We start from the raw sequence: 16,139 nt of genomic DNA on the forward strand, positions 1-16,139 counted from the left end.
TAATTGATGAAACATCGATGGTAGGTGCTCGCATGTTTAGTTGTTCTGTTGATGCGAGATTAAAACAAATTTTCAAAACAGACAGCCCCTTCGCTGATATACCGATCATCGTGTTTGGTGATTTGAAGCAAATCTTTCCTGTTGGAAATAGGTGGAAATTCTCTCCTAATCCCAATGATGCATATAGCACTTTAGTTGGGGAATTAACAGAAATAATGTGACAACGGGAGGATCAGGCCTTTGCAATTGCATTAAACCATATGGCATCTGATACTATGACAAATGAGGACATATCACACATTGAAACTCGAGTAGTCAATTTCAATATGCCATACATATATTTTGGTCCAGTGAAGAGACAAATAATTTAAATGCCCTTAAGCTCAGTCGAATCCCAACTGAAGCTCTCATTTCAACTGTAAAAGACTCAGTTAAAGGAATTGGTATAAGTGAAAATGAGAATATTTTGGAAAGAGTTAAACTTTTCAAAACTTCTGAAACGCAGGGACCCTATGAATTGACACTAAAAACATCCGCCAAATATATGATTACAGTGAATATAAACACGAGTGATGGCTTGGTTAATGGAGCAGGTGGACAACTTATGCAAATTGATTTCTATTGTTCTTTTCCAACAATTCTGTGAATTAAATTTTTGGAACCTTCTGTTGGTTTGATAGCACGATCAAAAACGCCTCATCCTCTAGAAAGTTCTTGGACACCAATTGAAAAAGTTTTAAAATCATTTCAATATAAAAGAAATGAACAAATTTCAATTGCTGAGGCTGAGGGAATAACTATTCATAAAAGTCAGGGTTCCACATATAATAAAGTTGTAGTTCATACTCGACCCAGAATGTCTAGAGCTTCAATAGATGTCGCTTGCAGTCGAGCTAGTACTGCAGAATGTGTATTCATCTTAGGAAATTTTATTCCTCCTAACAAATTTTTTGAATCGGATCCTGTATTTAGAGATCTCATTGAACTGAGGGAATTAAACGCAAATAAAGCTCTAACAACAAGTTTCAGTTTTATGAATTCCCGAACATCAGGACATCAATTTTTAATCCATAATGTTCAGAGTCTTCATGCTCACATTAATGAGAAAAAAAGCGAATGTTTGATGTTATCTTCAGATATTTTATGTTTTGTAGAAACTTGGAGTTATCCGTGCGAAAATTTTGATATACCAGGATTTACTCCAATTAATGAGCTGAGGATAGATAGCACGGAAACAAGCAATAGAAATAAACGGGGCATTATAATATATGGAAAGCATAGTATTTCTAGCTCTATAGAACCAAAGGCTATAAAGAAAATTTGTTCAGGACGCAAAGTGTTAGAAGCGGTTTTGTTTAAATGTTTCAGTATTAATATTCTGGTTCTATACAGAATTTCAGCTTTCTCTGTCAGATATTTAATTGTAGAACCTTAGGAAGTCCTTACTTCTGAGTTATGCAATCAAAATGTGCTAATTGTTGGAGATTTCAACATTTGTTTAATGTCTACAGGGAATTCAAATATGTAAATAATCTAATTAAGAAAATTTAAATTATATGTATAATTTGTTATTATATAAGACATTATTGAATAAATATATGATAGAAATTAAGTAGTATAAAGAGAAAAGAAATATAATTCGGATATATGTATAAGAATCCATATAAAAATTAAGGTTTAATATTGTAAATATTATATTAGATTAGATTGGATAGTGATTGAGGTATGCACCGCGACCTATGGTCTATTGTGCTCACAGCGACTCATCTAGCCCTAGCGTATTGATGAACTCCAATATACTGCTAGGCGCCAATGAGGCGATGCGATCCCTGTTTGGAAACATGGATCCCAGGGCCTTGACTCTACGTCTGCAGACAGCCGTGCAGTCCATTAGTAGGTGTTCTGGGGTTTCCGACTCCATGTCGCAGAACCGGCAGTTTGCAGAGGAGACCAAGCCCATGTTAAATAAATGCTTGTAAAACCTGCATTGTCCGGTGTAGAACCCGACCAGAAGTCGAAATTTGTTCTTCGGGAGATTGATTACGGTTTTAAACCGTCTGAGATTATAGCTCCCCAGTAGCAACTTGGCATGGCGCATGCCTTGGAGGTGTTGCCAGTGTTTCTCCCTGCCTGCTCTTTCCTCTCTACGGAGCAGCTCCTTAATGGTATGTGGACCCACCGCTACGCACGGTTCCGGTCCTACCATGTTTGTAGAGGCTGCAGAGCGGGCCAACTCGTCAGCAAGTTCATTTCCTGCTATACCCCTGTGACCAGGCACCCAGATGAGGTGCACACTGTTGAAACTTGATAGGCTGTTCAGCCATTCTATACACTCCTGCACTAGTAGCGATTTGACCTCAAAAGCCGAGATTGCTTTAAGTGCTGCCTGACTATCGCTGTGTATGGCGATGCTCTTATTGCGATAGTCGCGTTGGAGGTTTATTTCTACACACCGACTTATAGCATATACCTCCGCCTGGAATATGCTAGGAAAACTTCCCATGGGAATGGAGAGCTTGGTGCGTGATCCTGCGAACCCTGCGTTAATCCCCTCCGCCGTTTTCGAGCCGTCGGTGTATCACTTGATAGTACTGTTCCTTAGTAGTAGGTCCAGCGTGGAATCGTTCCATTCTGCCTTACTACCAAGGGTAACCCTGAACTTCCTAGTGAAGCTTACTGTTTTGGTAATACTGTCCCTTGGAAGAAGGGCCAGTGGCATTGCGTCACTTATGGCCTTCATCTGCTGGGACGAGATTACTTTCCCTTTGCCAGACCCTTCTGCTGAAATTTGAAGCAAGGTCTGTTTGGCCGTCTGCTCGATCACTATATGTAGCGGTGTTAGCTCCAGCATTACTTCCAGTGCTGCAGTCGGACACGTACGCATCGCGCCCGACGCGCAGATACAGGCAAGTCATTGCAGCCTCGATAGTCGAAGTCCTACCGAGGTCTGCGCTGCTTTGGAACCCCAGGCCACCGCTCCTTATGTTATGATCGGTCTAACAATCATGGTGTACAACCATCTGATAATCTTTGGGTTGCAGCCCCATGATTTCCCAGCAAGTCGATTACACACCATGAGCGCTTTCGTAGCTTTGGCTGCGGTTAAGTCCATATGCTGCTTCCACCGTAGAGTGGAGTCCAGCGTGAGGCCCAGGTACTTTACCATGCTGGCCATCTCCAACTCCGTTCCACCTAGGGATAGGTTTCTGAGGCGTGGCAGCAACCTGCGTCTGGTAAACGGTATGATTGTAGTTTTGGAGGGGTTGATGTTTAGACCAACCCCACTACACCATTCCTTTGCCAGCCTTAATCCCCTTTGTACAATATCGCAGAGAGTGTCTGCGAGTTTACCCCTTGCTAATATAACAATGTCGCCCGCATATCCCTGACAGCGGATTCCGTTGCTCGTTAGCAGCTCGAGAAGATCGTCTACAACTAGGCTCCAAAGTAGGGGGCATAGCACTCCACCCTGTGGACAGCCTCTTGTTGTGCCAAGACGAATCTTAGTGTCGCCTACTGTGGTTTCGGCAATCCTGGTGCTCAGTAGTGCTTCAATCCATCTGCGCACCGGCACCGCCACACCCCTTTTCTCCAGTGCTTTTGACACGCTCTCGTGTGACGTATTGTCAAAGGCACCTTCGATGTCAAGGAAGGCGCATAACAGCACCTCAACCCCGTCGAACGAACTTCGGATCTCTGAGGTCAGCTGATACAGAGCAGTATTGGTTGATCTGCCTGCTCTGTAAGCATGTAACCGCTACACGCGATGCAGCTTTCAGCACCTTCAATCTTATTTCGTGGTCTATGATCTTTTCCATGCTTTTCAGTAGGAAGGAAGTTAGACTTATTGGTCTGAAGGATTTTGCCGACGAGTAGTTTTTCCTTCCTACCTTGGGTATGCAGATCACCCTTGCAGTGCGCCAAGGTTCTGGGATATACGCCAGCGCCAGGCTATCCCTCATCAGCCGAACAAGGTGGGGCAGGAGGACCTGCCCCCCCTGTTGCATGAAGGCTGGAAGGATGCCATCCGCTTCCGGAGACTTATATTTTTCGAAGGAGGCCACAGCCCACTTAATGGAGTCCGCAGTGAAGAGCTGTTTTGCGGCTGTCCAATCTAAGCGAGTTGGCTTTCGTTCGACTCTGGGTCGAATTAGGTCTTCTCGAGTTGGTTCCGGGAAGTGCGCACGTAGAAGGGCCCCGCTTTCTTTCTTCTGCGCTGGACGTATAGGTCCCATCCGGTCTTTTAATTGCTAGAACTGTGTCGGTCTTGCCCCTAGCCAGAGCCTTATGCAGCCTTGCAGCCTCTGGCGTTGAGGAGACACTTTCACAGAAATTTCTGAAGCTCTTCTGCTTTGCTGACCTGATCTCCTTGTTGTAAGCAGTTAGGCCGCACCTATAGTTCTCCCAGTCCCCGGTACGCTTAGCCCTGTTAAATAGCTTGCGTACCGTTTCCCTTAGGTTTGAGAGCCTACCTGCCCATCAGGGACAGCTGCGGTTCTTGGTGGTCGTCTTTAGGGGGCAGCTACTGTTGTATGCTTCTATAATGGACTGATTTAGCGCAGGACTCTCCAGTCCAGAAGCAGTGGCCCAGTCCATGTTTTGGAGGATACGCCTGGGAGAGGGTTGCCTAACCTCTACCCCTAGTGCGAATCTTATGATGCGGTGATCCGACATGGAGGGTTCCGATGAGACTCTCCACTGCCCGATCAGCCCCGTCATGAGTTCGTTACCAAGGGTGATGTCAAGCACCTCCCTTCTTACACTGGTGGGTTCGCACCCCACGTTTACAACGCTTAGATTACTACTTACTATAAATTCAAGTAGAGACTCACCCCGTGTATTGCAGATCGTGCTGCCCCATTCGGTGTGATGGGCGTTGGCATCACATCCCATGACAAGGGGCAGCTTGTTCCTCCTGCAGTAAACCATGAGGCTCCCGACGGCCTCTGGCGGTGCTGTCATCGTGTCTCCCGGAAAGTAGGCCGCTGCCAGGACGAAGTATATATATATTATATACAAATTAATATAATAATATAATTTTTAAAGTTGTTAATATTGTACCGAATTTCTCGATAAATCGTCTACCTGTAACTCACTCTTGAGTTTGATCACTGGATTGTTAAATAAAAGTCCCAATTTAATGGCTACACACTTATCTTTATTTCTAATTCCAACAACTTAACACTTATTGCTCGTTATTCGAGCTTACAACTTCTTGCTTATAGCTTAATTGCTCTTATCACGACAACACTCTAACTAGAACTGTCTTTGCTGCACGATCCGGCAGCCCTTATATAGTAAATCTGTAACAAAACTTTGCTTCTAGAACATTCTGGCAACTACGAATTCGCTAACTAGTTGCTTCTGGCAGTTTATCGTTGATCCAATTTTGTTCTATCATCCGTGTTCGTCACACTGCCCTCCACCTAAGTCTGATCGTCCCGATTAGACATATTTGCGATACCAAACACAAAGCTTTTATGTCCCCCATTTCGTCTTCTAGGATGGTGCTGACATCGTTAGCCGTCCTCAGACTCAGTTTCTGGTACATCCCTTTATTTAAAGCTGACTCGAGATTCCATTCTTGATCAGAACGTAACTCCATTGGAACACCGAATCTCGTTACCCACTTGTTGATGAATGCCTCCGCCACTGGTTCAGTCTCTTGGTTAGGAATTGTGTATACTTGTGGCCATTCATTGAAATGGTCCTTGACTACCAAAACATGACTATTTCCTAATTTATTGGTAGGGAATGGACCATCTTCATACACGCCTATTTTCTCAACTGGCGCACGCGAATTGTGCTGTTTCATCTGCCCATGACTCCTGGACCTTGATCCTTTAGCTACAATGTTCTCACCATATTTCGCAATCCTTTCTATAGCTGATTGACATTCAGTCCAATAAAACCTTTGCTTCAAATGCTCCAAGGATTTCATGTCTCTCAAGTGCCCTCCTCTTGGACATTTGTACTGCACGTTAAGAACATCAGGAATTCCATCCCTTGGAACAACCATAAGTACTCGGAAGGGTTGCTTATTTTCGCTTTTCCATACTCGATGCAAGCAGCCATACACTAACTTTAAACTGCTCCGTTCTGCCCAATATGATTTTGTGACTGGCCTTCCTGTAGTTATTTCTCCAATCGTTGTACATTGGTTTAACTCCACCTTATGTAATGCACCTTCCAATTCTGGATCTTCTTGCACAGAGTCATCCGTTTCAGGTTCAATTTTGTGCTGATCTTCCACCTGTGATGGTATACACGCTTCCTGCTCTTCCAACTGTAAGGACACTTGTGCTGGTATCCAAGCTTCTTGCTCTTCTAACTGTGAGGAACCTTTTACTGGTTCACAGGCTTCCTCCTCTTTCAACTGTGAGAACACCTGCCCTGACATACGCAGTTCCAGCTCTTTCGACTGTGAGGACCATTGTACTGGTACACACGCTTCTTCCTCTTCCGACTGTGAGGACACCTGCGCTGACATGCGCCCGCTCAGTTCTTCCGACTGCAAAGACACTTGTGCTGGTATACAAACTTCTTGCTCTTCGAACTGTAAGGATACCTGCGCTGGCATATGCACGTCCAGCTCTTTCGATGCTGACAACTGTGCTGAAAAATCCTCAAGGAAGGATTCCGACGAAGCACAAATAACCTCTACTGAATATTGAGTCAGTTCCTTCTCTTGTTTCTTTGTTGTCTCTTCCTCTAATTCCGATTGAAAGACATATTCCTCAACATTAATGTTCTTTGCTTCCATGGCTCTTCTTAACCGCGACTGTAATTTGGACTTTTCTCCCTTTGTTGCCAAGGCACGTTTTTGCAGCTCCTTTTTCAATTGTGGAATGTTCAGATCGTTAAACTTGGCCATTTTCAAACAATTCTCTGTTTGGGAATTTATTTGACAATCCCACTTCTGACACCAATTGTACCGGGTTTCTCGATAAATCGTCTACCTGTAACTCACTCTTGAGTTCGATCACTGGATTGTTAAATAAAAGTCCCAATTTAATGGCTACACACTTATCTTTATTTCTAATTCCAACAACTTAACACTTATTGCTCGTTATTCGAGCTTACAACTTCTTTCTTATTGCTTAATTGCTCTTACCACGACAACACTCTTACTAGAACTGTCTTTGTTGCACAATCCAGCAGCCCTTATATAGTAAATCTTTAACAAAACATTGCTTCTAGAACATTCTGGCAACTACGAATTCGCTAACTAGTTGCTTCTGGCAGTTTATCGTTGATTCAATTTTGTTCTATCATCCGTGTTCGTCACAATATTTATTATTTTTAAGCTAACCATGTGTAATAATATCGATAAAATAAATAAAAAATGTTATTCATTGTCAAAAAACGATTTATTTTCATACTCCTCAATACAGTTGTAATTCATTCTATATAAAATAAATTATAAGCGTATACAACAAAACACAAGAACGATTGCTCTAATTATTAAAATATATAATGAAATCTCAAACGAGTATATCATTTGACTATGCGAGAGTATAAAATGTTCGGCTGCATCTGAACTTAGCCCTTCCTTACTTTTTATACTCTCGCAACCTGTTGTTACAGAGTATAATAGTTTTCTTCACCTAACGGTTGTTGGTATCACCTAAAACTAATCGAGTTAGATATAGGGTTATGCATATATAAATGATCAGGATGAGGAGACGAATTGAAATCCGGGTGACTATCTGTCCGTCCGTCCATCTGTGCAAGCTGTAACTTGAGTAAAAATTGAGATATCTTTATGAAACTTGGTACATATGTTTTTTGATACCGTAAGACGGTTGGTGTTGCAGATGAGCGTAATCCGACCACTGCCACGCCCACAAAACGCCATTAATTAGAAACAAATAAATTGCCATAACTAAGCTCCACAACAAGATACAAGAATCTTATTTGGTATACACGATTACATTAGGGAGTGGCATCTGCATTAAAATTTTTTTTAAAAGTGGGCAAGGTCCCGCTCCCGAATAGGTTTAATGTGCATATCTCCTATACCACTGAAGCCATAATAAAAAAAATTCTCTGGGAACAAATGTTTTTAGCATTTCTATCGACGGTGTGAAAATGGGTGAAATCGAGTGACAACCCCGTCCACTCCCCATATAACAGTGCTGTTAAAAACTTCCTCCATCGTGAGATCAGCTATAAACTCATAAACTCAAAGTGACCACAAGGACCTTCCTTCGAGTACTGGTAATAAAAGTGATCACTTAATCTGTCACTAGAGGGATTCTAGATGACCTTGTCTGTCTTTATCTTGAGGTCCCTTTTCTAAGTTCACGGTTTTTGGATCAGTAGGATGCCCAGGTTCACTAAGTGGAACCTGCTCACGATGACAGCCGAGTCCTGCGTCCCGTTATTCAGGTTCACCTGACCGTGCGGCAGCAGCAGTAGCGGCCTGCTTGACTGTTCCAGTACAAGAATGACTGGGTACAGCATTAATCGGCATCTTTGCATACGGTCTAGCTTTTTTTGCCGTGGATTTTGGCTTGATGTTGAGTCTTCATCCGGCGTTCCCTGATTTTTCCAGTTTCGAAGTGACCTTTGCTGGCTATAGCTTGCATATATCTAACTAATTTGAAATAAGCAACATAGAAATAGCCAGGGTACTCAGATCTCCCTAGATCTCATATATTGTGTTTTTCTAGAACTCAGTGAGCCGCCAGATAGTTATGAAGCAACACCGCTATCCGTTTCACGGCCATTGGGAGTGACCGAATAGCGCTACGATTTGAGCCTCTGTTATTCGCAGAGGTGTTAGACCACCGTTTATGATGCATAATAAATAAAAAATAAAATAAACCTCCTGCAAGTAATGTATTTTTGAAGAGAATTTAATAAAATAATTGCTTCGGTTTTGATTCTAGATTAGAATACAAGTGTTTACATACATCCAAATTTATTTTTGTTATGAAAATCTGTTATTTCAGTAATAAAAATTAGTTCTAAGTTTTTTAAGAACATATTTGGCGTATGATATTATTGTTTACAAATTTGGTAGATACTTTTTTTTAATTTACAACAACATATGCTAAAGATATTGTACTCAAGAGACAAAACTAGCCACTGTCTTGATTTGCAAACAGTTGAAAATTTATAATTGAATCTAAGAAATTCAATAGTGGATATGATAAAAGGAATGCATACAGGAAAATATTAATAATTAAGTCAAATCAATCAAAAAAGTTAGAATAAAAACGTGTATTACAATCAATTTTTACACAATTTATACAGCTAACACTTTTAAAACATACTAAATACTCGTTTTTTTTTAATTGCGCGACCGCTGCGAATTTTCCACTTTTTTAACGTATTTGACTTATTTGCTAATGTTCTTGTTAGCAATTGATGATAATTTGTATCAAAGATGTTATGAAATGGTTTTGTGTTTAAAAAACGTTTTTAAACTTCAAGAATGTATCAATTTGGAGTAAAATTTAAATCATCAAATAAAAAATAGCAACTCTAATGCTTGATACTATTTCTAAAGAATGACATATTTAAATAAGTCAAATCAGTTAAAAAAGTGGAAAATTCGCGAATTCGCCTTTGTAAATGCTAAAAACTTAAATTAATACATCGTGCACCTTAAAGTTATTTAGCTTTGACTAACCTACGCGTCGCAGAGATTTTAAGTCCTGAAGAAATGTATATTTAAACCTAATAAACATATGTATTCACATGTAAATATGAAGCAAAATATATAAAGATATAATTTATATGTTTTTTAATTGATATTCAAAGAGTACAAATCATTTATAATATTTAAAAAAAATTCTAGGCCCGCAAAGTATCAGGACTCTCAGTAACCCAGAATGAAAATTTTTGAGAGATCCTTAAAGAGGAAGGATGTAGTTATAGAACTACGAGAGGATTTTGGCAAAAAAATTCTTCACAAAATAGCGGCTGTTTGAAAAATATGTTTTGTTATTTCCCAGTGGCTAAATGAGTTCAGCTTCCCGCCCTAATGCAGTCAACAACACCGCACAACACACTACTCATACGACAACACAACACACCACTCATGCGACAACACAACACACCACTCACACGACAGCATAATACACCACTTACAGGACAACACTGGCACACCACATCTGGAAACATCAGCACACCCACACCCCACGCACCAAGGCAACCTTGCTGGAAGCAGCAGCATACACCCACACACAGCAGAATAACTCTACACACCAACATGAACAAAACCAGGGAGGGCGATCGAGCCGACTCTCTTTTCCATCGAAAGCGTCAACAGGGAAGTCGCAATTGAAGTTTCGCCTTTTTTCCACGGTCGCACATCCCGATTATAACCTTTTATTACTCAAGTGACGTTATAAGTTCTTTTTTGGTTTGTTGATAAGATATCAACATATTTATAAATAAATTTCAGTTTTTACAAATACGTGAGTGTTTAGTGGAACGAAAAAGTGGAAAAGGTGAGAACAAAGGTACAAAAGTAACTATGGTCCTTCGAGCCTAAAAGACAGGCACTATCGATTTATAAAAAAAAAAAAAGGAAAAATACATATGTGACCAAAGTGCAGTGAAACAGTGACAAAACCAATAAATTACATAAAGAGACATGTATATAAAGTGATAAAAGGGCAGTGAAACAAAAAAAAAAAAAAAGTACCGGAAAATAAAAACCGGCGGGAAGTGTATAAACAAAAGTGCATTTATAAAAAATACATATATTTACATATGTACATATGACAAGTGCAGTTATTGAAAGTAACTGAATTATGGATATACATATGTACCGGTGAAAACTTTCGTGCGTTTGGTCGGCACCAAAAGTCTGTTAACTTTGTGAAGAAAAAAAAAAAAAACAAAAAGAAAAACAAAAAAACAAAACCCGTTTTTATAAAATTTTATTTTCTTTGGAAAATATACATATTTAATATATACTTAAAAAAGCACACAAATAAAGTGAAGAAAAAAAAAAATAAGTAAACCATATAAGCGGGCGCGAAAATAACAACCATATTAACAATAAACCTAAATGGGCGCGAGCTAAAATAAAAACTAACATCCAAACAAATAGGCACGGAGATTACACCAATTACTACAGCAAAATCTGGAACAAAGAGGAAAGGACTCTAAAACCCAGATAGGCAAAATAAATATATAATACCCCCTAAAGCCCCTGGAGGAATGCCAAGTGAGTTGTATCGTTTCCATTATTCATTATTGTATATACATATGTATGTAGTATGTTGATGTACGATTTATATCAGCATGTACAGTAATATATAATGTATATTAATATATACATAATAAATCAATGCCTATAAGCTTACCATTGTGTTTAAAAAGCACTGGGTTTTAAAAACACATCAATTTCCCAAATACAAAAAAATTTTCAAGCATTTACTTGCGAAAAATTTCCGACAGACCCCTTAGGCTTAACAAAGCAATAAGCAGGTCTGCATAAAAAAAAGGTAAGCAAAGGCAAAATAACAACCTAAATACAATAAAAGAAAATAAAGAAGAGAAAAGAGACAGATTTGAGTATACTTACCTACTTACATACATATATACATATATACTTCATACGTATGTTCATATTTATTATATGCATATTACATATACTTACTTAATTCCTAAGTGCAAATTAGCAAAGCGAAAACGAAAGCAAAAAATACCGGCATTTTACCAATTCTCATATACATACATACCTACATACAGTATCTAATGCACTTAGGTCGGCATACCCTAAATACATAGGGTACAATCGTGCGAAAAAGTAATCGTAACATTTCGCAAATTAAAACAGTACGATAAACGGAATTTTAATTTAGCCAAAAACAAAAATATAGAACGGTTTAATAATACAAAAAAATAAAAAAATAATAATAATTTATATATATATACTCATATATGTATACTGGTTGAGCAACAACTAAATTATTTTCAAAGTCCACTTCGGCATCTATTCGGCAATACCCCTTGCAGTAAGCAAGCAGGATTGCATACAGAAAATCAAAGCACAAACAAATCGTGCATACCTTTGTATAAAGTGATCTCCTCACGAGCGCTCATTCGTACTTTAAGCCAATATATATAAACTGAACTATAGGTATACCCTACAGGACTTCCGGATACAAAAAAAAATAAATTATTAAAAATAAATAATTGCGGTTATTAATAAACTTTTGTAATTATTACAAATAATAAAATGCAATACAAATACTTATTTGATAACTCAAATAAAAAATCGGTCTTAATTATACAAAAAAAAATTTTTATTCACGCACCTTTGTTTATTGTATTCGAATTAAAAACTCGTAATTACGTAAAAGAGTTTCGGCTGCAGTTATAATTTACAAAGTATCGCTTATTTTATTATTTATACATTGAGAAAATTTACTTTTTTAATTTTCTATTTTTTCCAAATGAGCACAGATTCAAAAGAATCTAAATCTTCACAACTATTAAAAGTAAATAAAATGATTTCGGACGAGAAAAGTCCATGTGCACCTGCAGAAGCTAAACGCTCCAAGCTAGGTGCGACAAAACAAAAAAGGGGTAGAGACATTTCTTACACAAAATTCATTTCAGAAAGTGACAGTTTAATAAGATACTGCACTAGATTCTCATCTTCGCCGATTCAGGACAATTCTGAATCGGTATTAGAAATCAAAAAAGACAATCTTGACAATTTTTGGTCACGTCTCCAAGCTTCATATGACGCCATAGTAGAATCTGATGACTCAGATCTACCAGAAAATTTGAAGTCCTCGGCTTACGCCAAATATGAGAACTGCATAGACCAGTTCGAAGAAACTAAAGCAATGATTTCCGATCAACTAAAGCTAATAAAAGCAATTGCACCTACTCCACATCCGCTAGTAGAGCTGCCACAAGTACAAAGTCAAGAGGCAAGTTCAGGCATCCATCTCAAGGTGCCCGCATGTGACACAGAAATATTTCATGGTGGTTATGAACAATGGCCGTCCTTCCGCGACATGTTTACAGCCGTTTACATGAACCACCCAAAATTATCAAATGCACAAAAATTGTATCACCTCCGATACAAAACAAAAGGTCAAGCAGGCGTAATAGTAAAACAGTTCGCACTTAATGACGATAATTTCAATTTGGCTTGGGAAGCTCTTAAATCAAGATTCGAAAACGAAAGGATATTGGTCGATAAACAAATATCGATATTAATGAACTTGCCAAAAATTCAAAGGGAAACAAGTGAAGAATTCATCAAACATCAATCCACTGTTTCAAATTGTTTGTCGGTTTTATCGACACAAAATATTCCCACAGACAGCTGGGACCCAATACTGGTAAATATATGCACCGCCGCTTTACCAGAAAAATCGTTACTTTTGTGGGAGCAATCGTTCTCATCACGAAGAAAATGCCCCACGTGGCAACAAATGAAAGATTTCCTAACTACCCAATATGAAATCGCAGAAAGGGTAGATAAAAAAATGGTCAGAACAAAACCCGTTCAACATGACCTAAATAGAAGCTTCCACAGACCCCAAGCCAGTAGCAACAACAATTTAAATAGAAGCTTCTTCAAAAATCAAACGTTCACATCCGAACAGTACAAACAAACGTCATGCGAGGAGGGCATAAGCTCAAATCTTGCGAGAGATTCAAAAAATTGAATATTATCGACCGAAACAATTATGTAAAAACAAAACGACTTTGTACAAACAGCTTGTCACATGCGCATACACTTAAAGAGTGCGAAAGCAAATTTAATTGCGTTTATTGTCATAAACGACATCATTCTATGCTTCATTATAACAATTTTTCTAGATCACCCCCAAACAGCGCAACTATGAAAAGAGCCACGGGTTTAGTTGCAACATCAAATCCCGAAGTGCTAAATCCCGAAAATTGCCAAGAGGCACCATGCTGCTCAAAGGCAATAAATACCCAAACGCTACACAGCGAAATTCAAAGTAGAATACTACTACCCACAGCAGTCGTCTCCATCGAACACCGAGGAGAGCTGTTTAAACTTAGAGCCTTAATAGACCAAGGATCACAACGATCATTCATAGCGTCTAGGGCTCAAAATAGGCTACAACTGCCAACAAAACTAGCCAATTTTGAAATCACGGGAATGGGCGGAAGAGTAGTCCAAAACTCAAATAAAATCTGCCCCATTATCTTAATTTCCCCCCAAGCGGATAAGCACAAACAAGCAGAAGCTATAGTCTTACCGCAACTTACAAATATGCTTCCAAGCTATCACATAAATAGCAAGCATTGGCAAAAGGTTTCACACCTAAAGCTAGCAGATTCCAACTGCAACACTCCCGCTCAAATAGACTTTCTATTAGGCAGCGATCTCATACCACAGATAATACTCGAAGGTATTGAGAAAATTTCAAATACACTTCTGGCACAAAACACTATTTTTGGGTGGATCCTAAGTGGACTAGTTTCGGAACCAGTTACCACCATGACCACTCAGGTTGAGGAAATCTCAAACGAATATCTCAATTCACAATTGAAAAAATTTTGGGAGTTAGAAGAACTCCCCCCCATATCAATCACAACCCCTGAAGATCAGTATTGTGAAGACTTTTACAAAGCCACAACTACTAGATCAGATAATGGTCGGTACGTCGTACGACTACCACTAAAACAACAATTTCCCAACACCATCGCCTTAGGTCACTCTCGCACCTCTGCAATACAGCAGTTTCAAAGAATGGAAAAAAACCTACTTAAAAAAGGCGAACTCAAACCAGTATATGATGGTGTGTTGGAAGAATATCTCCATTTAGACCACATGGAGGAAGTAAGTCCATGCGAAAAAATCATAAATGGCAAATATTACTCATTTTACTTGCCTCATCACGCAGTAGTAAAGCCAGACAAAAAAAAACAACTAAAGTAAGAGTTGTTTTTAATGCATCAAGATCTACTAGCTCGGGGAATTCCCTAAATGATATCCTATTTACGGGACCCACGCTCCAACCAGATTTAATGCTACTAATTTTAAATTGGCGTATATTCAAATACGTATATAACGAAGACGTCGAAAAAATGTATAGACAAATAGTCGTACATCAAGACGATCAAGATTTTCAGCGAATTATTTTCCGAAAATCTCCCAATAGTCCACTACGCGACTATAAACATAAAACAGTTACCTTTGGCGTCAACTGTGCTCCATATTTAGCCATTCGAACACTCCACGAACTGACAGAAAACACAAAGTCAGAATTTCCCCTGGCAACCAAACTGTTAAAAACACAAACATATGTAGACGATATCTTGTCTGGAAGTCACAGTCTTCCACAAGCATACGAGTCACTCTCACAAGTGGTAAAAGCCCTCAAAACCGCAGGGTTTCCGTTGAAAAAGATAACGGCGAACCACCCTAATATTTTAAAAAATATACCACAAGAAAATTTGTTAGATACTAATTTCCCTAATTTCGAAAAGGAAAGTACAACAAAAACTCTGGGGATCAAATGGAATGCGATATCTGACCAGTTTTCATACACTACAGAGTCAATATCTGCATTATCCGCCATAACGAAGCGACAAATTCTATCCTCTGTGGCAAAGCTTTTCGACCCCGCATTATGGCTTTCGCCAGTTATGATACAAGCCAAAATCCTAATACAAGAATTATGGTTAAATGGAACCGACTGGGACGAACAAGTAAAACCACTTCGTTTAGAAAAGTGGTCCCAGTTTGCGAGCAATCTAAATGATATCTCACAGATACAAATCCCACGATGGGTAAATTATGCCCCAGAGCACAAAGTCGAACTACACGGCTTCTGTGACGCTTCTGAAAAGGCATATTGCGCAACTATATATGTTCACACACAAAGCGACATTGCGACCACAAGCCACTTACTAGTAGCAAAAGCAAAAGTAGCTCCGTTAAAAACAATAAGTCTGCCACTACTACTAGCCAAACTAGTATCCATGGTGCGAATGCATTTAAACATGGCAAAATACAAACTATATCTGTGGTCCGATTCTGAAATCGTACTCGCCTGGTTAGAAAAACCACCACATGCATGAAAGACGTATATTTCAAACCGAACGTCTCAAATACTTGACCTAGTAGGATCAGCCACTTGGCGACATGTAGCCAGTGCTGACAATCCTGCTGA

The sequence above is a fragment of the Bactrocera oleae genome, chromosome 3, assembly GCF_042242935.1.
Source record: "Bactrocera oleae isolate idBacOlea1 chromosome 3, idBacOlea1, whole genome shotgun sequence".
In the NCBI taxonomy this organism is placed as follows: domain Eukaryota; kingdom Metazoa; phylum Arthropoda; class Insecta; order Diptera; family Tephritidae; genus Bactrocera; species Bactrocera oleae.